Below are 10,443 nucleotides of genomic sequence, written 5' to 3' on the forward strand. Positions count from 1 at the left end.
AAGCCTGGGCTCTTGCCACTAAGCTCTGCTACTTCTCAATAGTAACTATGGTAGTTAAGTGCTTACTATGTGCCAGGCACTGTACTAAGCATTGGGGTGGATACAATCAAATCAGGTTGGACACAGTCCTTGTCCCACATGGGACTCACAGTCTTGATCCCCATTTTGCAGGTGAGGTAACTGAGGCGCAGAGAAGTGAAGCAACTTGCCTGAGGTCACATAGCAGACAAGAGGCGGAGTTGGGATTAGAACTCATGACCTTCTGACTTCCAGTTCCGTGTTTGATTACAAATGAAACTAAAATAATTAGGCATAAAAGCCCCAGTAGCTTCTAAATTCCTTGCGGACAGGGCTCATTGTCTACCACGTCTACCAATAGTATTGTTTTCTCCCAATCATATTGTACAGTGTTCTGAACACATGTAGTGCTTAAATACCATTAATTGATTGATTGGAAAGAAGAAACAGTTTTTCATTTGAAGTTGGCAAACTGCAAGATTTCAAATTGTTGCTTTTGAATATGGCTGTGAGACCTGGACTCCACCTCCTTCTGATCCTTCTTTTCTTCTTCTGCCTCTTCTTCCTCATCTTAGTAATAATCATGATCATCATCATCATCAATCATATTTATTGAGCGCTTACTGTGTGCAGAGCACTGTACTAAACGCTTGGGAAGTACGTTTGCAACATATAGAGACAGTCCCTACCCAACAGTGGGCTCACAGTCTAAAAGGGGGAGACAGAGAACAAAACCAAACATACTAACAAAATAAAATAAATAGAATAGATATGTACAAGTAAAATGAATAAATAAATAGAGTAATAAATATGTACAAACATATATACATATATACAGGTGCTGTGGGGAAGGGAAGGAGGTAAAATGGGGGGGATGGAGAGGGCGATGAGGGGGAGAGGAAGGAAGGGGCTCAGTCTGGGAAGGCCTCCTGGAGGAGGTGAGCTCTGAGTAGGGCCTTGAAGGGAGCTAGCTTGGCGGATGGGCAGAGGGAGGGCATTGATAATAATGATACGGTAATAACAGCTTGGAAATAATAAATGCTTGTTATGTACCAAGATTTGGGGTCGCTTCCAGAGAAGACACTTCCTGTCCCACACGGAGCCTAAGAGAGAGGGAAAACTAATGTTTCAATCCTCATTTTTACATATGAGAAAAGTGAGGCACAGGGAATCAATCAATCAATCAATCAATCGTATTTATTGAGCGCTTACTATGTGCAGAGCACTGTACTAAGCGCTTGGGAAGTACAAATTGGCATCACATAGAGACAGTCCCTACCCAACAGTGGGCTCACAGTCTAAAAGGGGGAGACAGAGAACAGAACCAAACATACCAACAAAATAAAATAAGTAGGATAGAAATGTACAAGTAAAATAAATAAATAAATAAATAAATAGAGTAATAAATATGTACAACCATATATACATATATACAGGTGCTGTGGGGAAGGGAAGGAGGTAAGACAGGGGGATGGAGAGGGGGACGAGGGGGAGAGGGAAGAAGGGGCTCAGTCTGGGAAGGCCTCCTGGAGGAGGTGAGCTCTCAGCAGGGCCTTGAAGGGAGGAAGAGAGCTAGCTTGGCGGATGGGCAGAGGGAGGGCATTCCAGGCCCGGGGGATGACGTGGGCCGGGGGTCGATGGCGGGACAGCCGAGAGCGAGGTACGGTGAGGAGATTAGTGGTGGAGGAGCGGAGGGTGCGGGCTGGGCAGTAGAAGGAGAGAAGGGAGGTGAGGTAGGAGGGGGCGAGGTGATGGACAGCCTTGAAGCCCAGGGTGAGGAGTTTCTGCCTGATGCGCAGATTGATCGGTAGCCATTGGAGGTTTTTGAGGAGGGGAGTAATATGTCCCCTATTCCCTATTCCCTATCCCCTATTCCCTAGTAATAGGGAAGGCAAGTGTCTTTTATTCATTCAATTGTATTAAGTGCTTATTGTGTTCAAAGCACTGTACTAAGTGCTTGGGAGAGTGCAATATAACAACAGACACATTCCTGCCCACAGAGAGCTCACAGTTTAGAGGGGGAGACAGACATTAATATAAATAACGTGACTTGGCCAAGGTCACACAACAGGCATGTGACCGAGTGGCGTATCAAACCCAGATTCTCTGATTCCCAAACCCTTTGCTCTTTTACTTTTACTTTTACTTTTACTTTTACTTTACTCTCAGACTTTTAGACTGTGAGCCCACTCTTTTAGACTGTGAGCCCACTGTTGGGTAGGGACTGTCTCTATGTGATGCCAATTTGTACTTCCCAAGCGCTTAGTACAGTGCTCTGCACATAGTAAGCGCTCAATAAATACGATTGATTTCCACTGCCTCATGCTGACATATCCAGACGTTGACGCAAGCTCTTAGTACAGTGCTCTGCACACAGTAGGAGCTCAATAAATACGATTGAATGAATGAAGCAGTTTCATTCATTCAGTCATATTTATTAAGCACTTACTGCGTGCAAAGCACTGCACCAGGGTGATCTCCAAACCGCCCTCAACATCAAATGGCAAGACAAGATTGCCAACAGCAGGGTCTTGGAATACACTGACATTGAAGCAATTCTCTCAAGCACGGAGCTCCCTTGAGAGGAGAATGGATGGCAGCAGGATATTGAAACGGCGGCTGGGTGGGGATCGGAAATTGATAAGGCACGTAGGCAACCCCAGAGGGAAGAGGAAAAAAAAAAATTCTCAAGCAATGCAACACAGCTGGGGATTGTGCGGAGACCAATTTAGCAGATAGATGGGCCTGGCTGGCAAAAATCAGGAGAAAGTTTGCGTTCCTAAAGAAAAGGGGTTGGAAAGACTGGATCGTAAGGCTGAGTAGAAAATGGAGAAGGGCACAAATGGGGCAAACTCACAGTGCACGAAGGAGCTAAGCCTTTTTCATTCATTCATGAGAAGCAGTGTGGCTCAGTGGAAAGAGCACAGGCTTGGGAGTCAGAGGTCATGGGTTATAATTCCGGCTCTGCCACTTATCAGCTGTGTGACTTTGGGCAAGTCACTTAACTTCTCTGTGCCTCAGTTCCCTCATCTGTAAAATGGGGATTAAGACTGTGAGCCCCATGTGGGACAACCTGATTACCTTGCATCCCCCCTAGCATTCAGAACAGTGCTTGGCACATAGCAAGCTCTTAACAAATGCCATTATCATTATTATTATTACAATGTAACAATAAACAGACATGTTCTTGGCCCACAACATGTTCTTCAGTCCCAAACACACCTAGGGACAGATCTCACTGCCAATTTCACATCTTTAAGGGAGGAGAGACAGCTATTTACATATAATAACAGTCGGAATGCAGAAGCAAATGACAAGCAGGAGGTTTCCAGTGCTATGGAAAGTTTTCCTCTTGCCTTTCCATTCTTATGAGTATAAAAATAAAGTGAGCACACAGTGTTTCCCCCTTGGGGCTGGATGAACCCAGATGAACACAAACCTTCACAGTAAGGTTGCAGTACTGATGTGCTCCCTAAACCATTTTTGTGTCAAACAAAATGAACATGTTTACACAGGATGGCTCTAATCACTAACAGATGATTTGGCACAAAGGCAGCCAAGAAAGAAGATGTGTAATGTCTTCAGGGAAGTTTGGGATGTCAAAACCCATCCAGTGGAAATGGGATTTGATGCTTATCACACCCTCCTGGTATCGGAGCACAATCGTTAGCCTTTTAGGAAGCCACTTGTCCACATGACCAGAGCCAACAACAGATAATTCTGGGTGACAGTTGAGCAGTGTGGGAAAGATTGCTGATTTTTTAATTTTTTAAATGACATTTGTTAAGTGCTTTCCAAGGGCCAGGCACTGTACTAAGCAGTGGAGTAAATACAAGATAAGCAGGTCCAATACTCTCCCTGTCCAACATGGGGCCCACGGTCTTAATCCCCATTTTGTAGATGAGGGAACTGAGGCACAAAAAAATTAAGCGATTTACAGAAGGCCCCACAGCAGACGAGTGGCAAATCAGGATTAGAACACAGGTCTTTTGAGTCCCAAAGCCGTTCTGTCTCTCCCAGACCATACTGCTGTTAAGCGCTCACTATGTGCCAAACATTGAAGCACTGTAATAGACACTGGGGTAGGTATAAGATAATCAGGTACCACAGGGGGCTCACAGTCTAAATAGGAGGGAGAACTGAATGCCCATTATCCAGATGAGGCACAGAGAACTTAAGTGACTTGCCCAAGGCCACCCAGCAAGTAAGGGGTGGAGTGGGATTAGAACACAGAACCGCTCACTCCTTGGCCCACTCTCTCTCCATTAGGCCACACTGCTTCTCATTACCTGATTTTGTGATTTTACATATTTTACATTCAGCAGCAGAACAGATCCTGTGCATGTGGAAAGGATTTGGGAAATATTTTGGTGGGTTGAGATGCATACTGAATACACGTAGGCTACTTTACTTCTAAGGATTTCTTTTTCATCTTGAGAAGCAGCAAGATTTAGTGGAAAGACCACAGGCCAGGGAGTCAAAGGATCTGGATTCTAATCTCACGTCTGCCTTTCGCCTTCAATCTGTCCTTGGGCCATTCACTGAACGTTTGTTACTTCATCTGTAAAATGGGGATAAAATATGTCTTCTTTCGCCCCTTTAGATTCTGAGTCCCATGTGGATGAAGGACTTTGTCCGATCTGCTTATAATGTAGTAACCTCAGGGTTTAGTAAAGTGATTTACACAAAGCAAGAGCTTAATGAAAATTACAATTTTCATTACTATAATGCTCATTATATTAATTTTATGGAGGGCCACTCAACTATTGAATCCCGAGCACTGCCAAAAGTTACACAGTTCTTACTAACTAATCAGAACTGGGTTTCCTTAAGCACGTATTTTTTGGACTGAGGATGGACGTTCTCATTGAATTAGCCCTTGATTCCTTTGTGGGTTTTAATTGAAACCCAAATGTCATTTTTGATGTCCTTTTCCATGTGACTCAGTTGATTAGTTTGTTCTTTGGCTTAGATGGGCAAGCCTCAGGGGATTATATGAATTGCAGTTGGCTCTTACTACTCCTACACAACTCATCCAATTTTCTGTACTTTTGGTTCCCTGTTCAATTCCCTTGTGCACATTCTGAGGCTTCGGTCATGTTGAGAAAATGAGTGTGTAGGGGTTAGTGTTGCAGAGAGGTCAGACTGATGGAGACAGGTAGGGAACTGGTGAAAACAACCATTCGATCGATCAATCAATCAACAGTGTTTATTGAGCCATTAACTATGTGTAGAGAACATCGAATTAGGAATCAGGAGGGTAGGTTTTATTCTGTTCTCTATCGCCAGTCACTAGTCATCTTACAGTAGGCAAGTAGAGAAGGAACGTGGCTCAATCAATCAATCAATAGTATTGAGCGCTTACTGTGTGCAGAGCACTGTACTAAGCACTTGGGAAGTACAAGCTAGCAACATATAGAGACAGTCCCTACCCAACAGTGGGCTCACAGTCTAGAAGGGGGAGACAGAGAACAAAACCAAACATACTAACAAGGCTCAGTGAAAAGAGCACAGGCTTTGGAGTCAGAGGTCATGGGGTCAAATACCGGCTCCGCCAATTGTCAGCTGTGTGACTTTGGGCAAGTCACTGAACTTCTCTGTGCCTCAGTTACCTCATCTGTAAAATGGGGATTAAGACTGTGAGCCCCCCGTGGGACACCCTGATCACCTTGTAACCTCCCCAGTGCTTAGAACAGTGCATTGTACATAGTAAGCGCTTAATAAATGCCATCATTATTATTATGGTTAAGGGAGAGAAGTGATGAAATGCCTAAAGGTTGAGGATTAGGAATTTCAGTTTTCTGTTCTGCACATGTGAGCATGAAGCTCCCCCTCCCCATTCCCCCTGCCTTACCTCCTTCCCCTCCCCACAGTACCTGTATATATGTATATATGTTTGTATGTATTTATTACTCTATTTGTACATGTTTATTCTAATCATTTTATTTTGTTAATATGTTTTGTTTTGTTCTCTGTCTCCCCCTTCTAGACTGTGAGCCTGTTGTTGGGTAGGGACCATCTCTGTATGTTGCCGACTTGTACTTCCCAAGCGCTTAGTACAGTGCTCTGCACACAGTAAGTGCTCAATAAAAACGATTGAATGAATGAACAATAATGATGATGGCATTTATTAAGCGCTTTCTATGTGCAAAGCACTGTTCTTGTATATATGTTTGTATGCATTTATTACTCTATTTTATTTGTACATATTTATTCTATTTATTTTACTTTGTTAATATGTTTGGTTTTGTTCCCTGTCTCTCCCTTCTAGACTGTGAGCCCACTCTTGGGTTGGGACCGTGTCTATATGTTGCCAACTTGTACTTCCCAAGCGCTTAGTACAGTGCTCTGCACACAGTAAGCACTCAATAAATACGATTGAATGAATGAATGAACAATAATGAGGATGGCATTTATTAAGCGCTTACTATGTGCAAAGCACTGTTCTTGTATATATGTTTGTACGCATTTATTACTCTATTTTATTTGTACATATTTATTCTATTTATTTTATTTTGTTAATATGTTTGGTTTTGTTCCCTATCTCCCCCTTCTAGACTGTGAGCCCACTGTTGGGTTGGGACCATCTCAATATGTTGCCAACTTGTACTTCCCAAGCACTTAGTACAGTGCTCTGCACACAGTAAGCGCTCAATAAATACCATTGAATGAATTGAATGAATGAAAGTGGTTAGATCAATGGGCTGGTGGTGTTAGTGGACTAATAATAACAATAATAATAATGATGGCATTTATTAAGCAAGCGTTTCCTATGTGCGCTTACTGTTTTAAGCACTGAGCACTGTTCTAAGTAAAATCCCTGTCAAGCACTGGAGTAGATACAAGCTAATCAGGTTGGACACAGTCCCTGTCCCACATGGGGCTCACAGTCTTCATCCCCATTACACAGATGAGGTAACTGAGGACCAGACAAGTGAAGTGACTTGCACAAGGTGACACAGCAGACAACTGTCAGATCCAGGATTAGAACCCAGGTCCTTCTGACTCCGGGGCCTGTGTTCTATCCACTAGGCCATGCTGCTTCCCTTGGACTGACATAGCCTAGGGTTTCCTTCAGGGCTTATTCCAGTCAGACGTGAGGTCTAAGGCCTGAACACAGGCCCTTCCAAAGAGGGGAAAAAAATAATAAACAGCCTGTGCCTCAACAACAAGAGAGTTTCATTCTCACTTCCTCATCTTGCTTTGGGAGCAGTCATCCAAACTCTGAGTTCTCTGGCACCGTGCACACTACTTTTTCGATCAGTGACACTTAGCACACATTCATGCTGCACGTGTGCCAAGGCCATCCTCTGCACTGCACAACTTTAAAGTGTGAGATGTCTCCTCATTAGTATTGCTGCTACAATCTTAGTTTTTGTTTTTCCGGAATCAAACATCCCACTTGACATCTCATCGATTTGACTTTCGTGGTTTTGCTCTGCACAGATAAACAACCACGCTCCTCCACACTCTGTTTCGGCTATTGCTGGAATGGGATTGAGCTGCCATATACCTTCTTGAGAGCAAGCAACCTCCTCCTCCTCATCATCAGTGGAATTTTTTGTGTGCTTACTGTGTGCAGAGCACTATACTAAGCTCTTGGGAAAGTTCAGTATAACAAAGTTGGATATGTTCCCTGCCCATGACGAGCTTACAGTCTACAGGGCATTGAAGAATACTTTCTTTTCCTGATTATTATGTAGCTTGTTTTCCTGTGAACAACGGGGATCCTTGACTGTGAGGCCCCTGTGGGACAGGGACTGTGTCCAACTTGATTATCTTGAATCTATCCCAGTGCTTACTATAGTACTTAATAATAACAATGATAATGATAATAATGGTATTTATTAAGCACTTACTATGTGCCAGGCACTGTTCTAAGTTTTGGGGTAGATGCAAGATAATCAGGTTGGACACAGTCCCTGTCCCACATAGAATTTACAGTCTTAATCCCCATTTTACAGATGAGGGAACTGAGACACAGAGAAGTTAAGTGACTTGCATAAGGTCACACAGTAGACAAGCAGCGGAGCTGGGATTAGGACACAGGTCTTTCTGATTGCCAGGCCCACGCTCTATCCCCTAGGCCATGCTGCTTTTCATTATCATTAATAATAATAATATTAATAATAATGATAATGAGGGTGTTTATTAAGTGATTACTATTTGCCTGGCACGGTCCATCAGCCCTATTTTTGATGAAAATCCTCTGAGAATTTCAGAAATTTTGCAAAATTTCTCTCTTGGCACAGTTTTAATAATAATGATGATGATAATAACTGAAACAATACTTATTAAGCACTTTCTATCTGTCAAGCACTGTTCTAAGTGGGGGTCAGTCCAAGTTAATCGTGTCAGACTAGACTGTGAGCTCATTGTGGGCAAGAATTCATTCATTCAATTGTATTTATTGAGCGCTTACTGTGTGCAGAGCAATGTAGTAAGCACTTGGAAGGGGGAACTACAAATTGGCAACATATAGAGATGGTCCCTACCAAAAAATAGGCTCACAGTCTAGAAGGGGGAGAGAGATAACAAAACAAGTAGACAGGTGTCAATACCAACAGAATAGATAAATGGAATTATAGATATACACATATCAATAAAATAGAGTAATAAATATGTACAAATATACACAAGTGCTGTGGGGAGGGGAAGGGGGTAGGGCAGAGGGAGGGAGTGGGGGAGATGGGGAGGGGAGGAGGAGCAGAGGAAAAGGGGAGGCTCAGTCTGGGAAAGCTTTCTGGAGGAGGTGAGCTCTCAGTAGGGCTTTGAAGGGAGGAAGGGAACTAGTTTGGCATATGTGAGGAGGGAGGGCATTCCAGGCCAGGGGTAGGACATGGGTGAGAGGTCGATGGTGGGACAGGCAAGAACGAGGCACAGTGAGGAGGTTAGCGGCAGAGGAGCGGAGTGTGTGGGCTGGGCTGAAGAAGGATAGAAAGGAGGTGAGGTAGGAGGGGTCAAGGTGATGGAGAGCTTTGAAGCCGATAGTGAGGAGTTTTTGCTTCATGTGAAGGTTGATAGGCAACCACTGGAGTTTTTGAGAAGGGGAGTGAAATGCCCAGAGTGTTTCTGTAGAAAGATAATTCAGACAGCAGAGTGAAGTATAGACTGAGGCGGGAGAGACAGGAGGATGGGAGGTCAGACAGGAGGCCAATGCAATAATCCAGTTGGGATAGGATGAGAGATGGAACTAACAAGGTGGCGGTTTGGACAGAGAGGAAAGGGCGGATCTTGGCGATGTTGTGAAAGTGAGACCGGCAGGTTTTGGTGATGGATTGGATATGTGGGGTGAATGAGAGAGCGGAGTCAAGGACGACACCAAGGTTGCAATCTTGTGAGATGGGAAAGATGGTAGTGATGTCCACAGTGATGGGAAACTCAGGGAGAGGACAAGGTTTGGGAGGGAAGATAAGGAGCTTAGTCTTGGACATGTTGAGCTTTAGTTGTTGGGCAGACATCCAGGTGGAGATGTCCTGAAGGCAGGAGGAGATACGAGCCTAGAGGGAGGGAGAGAGAACGGGGAGGAGATGTAGATTTGGGTGTCATCTGCGTAGAGATGATAGATGAAGCCGTGGGAGCAAATGAGTTTACCAAAGAAGTGAGTATAGATGGAGAACAGAAGGAGACCAAGAACTGACCCTTGAGGAACCGCAATGCTAAGGGGATGGGAGGAGGAGGAGGAGCCTGCGAAGGAGACTGAGAATGTATGGCCAGATAGATAAGAGGAGAACCAGGAGAGGATAACATCCATGAAGCCAAGGTTGGATAACATGTTGAGGAAAAGGGCATGGTCCGCAGTGTTGAAGGCAGCTGAGAGGTCGAGGAGAATTAGAATAGAGTAAGAGCCATTGGATTTGGCAAGAAGAAGGTCATTGGTGACCTTTGAGAGGGAAGTTTCAGTGGCGTAGATGGGATGGAAGCAAGATTGGAGGGGCTTTAGGAGAGAGTTCGAGTTGAGGAATCGAGGCAGAGAGATTGTGTCTGTTGTTATATTGTAGTTTCCCAAGTGCTTAGTACAATGCTGTTGCACGCAGTAGGCACTCAATAAATACAATTGAATGAATGAGTGAATGAATGAATGAATGAATGAACGGGGTTTCTGTCCTAAATGGGGCTCACAATCTAAGTAGGAGATAAATGGGTATATCCCATATCAATCAATGGTATTTCCTGAGAACTTACTCTGGGCTGAACACTGTGATATCTTCCCTGTCTTCTCCTTTCTGCATCATGTAAGCTCTTTGGTCTGTGCCATTTATGTTAATATCTGTTTCCCCTGCTAGACAATAAGCTCCTTCTGGGCAGGAGTTGTGTCTGTCAACTCTGTTATGTTTTACTCTCCCAACACTTAGAACAGTACAGACAGTAAGTGCTCAATAAATACCATTGCTTGACTGATTGTACTGTGTTTTTATTTATTTT

The sequence above is a fragment of the Tachyglossus aculeatus genome, chromosome 1, assembly GCF_015852505.1.
Source record: "Tachyglossus aculeatus isolate mTacAcu1 chromosome 1, mTacAcu1.pri, whole genome shotgun sequence".
In the NCBI taxonomy this organism is placed as follows: domain Eukaryota; kingdom Metazoa; phylum Chordata; class Mammalia; order Monotremata; family Tachyglossidae; genus Tachyglossus; species Tachyglossus aculeatus.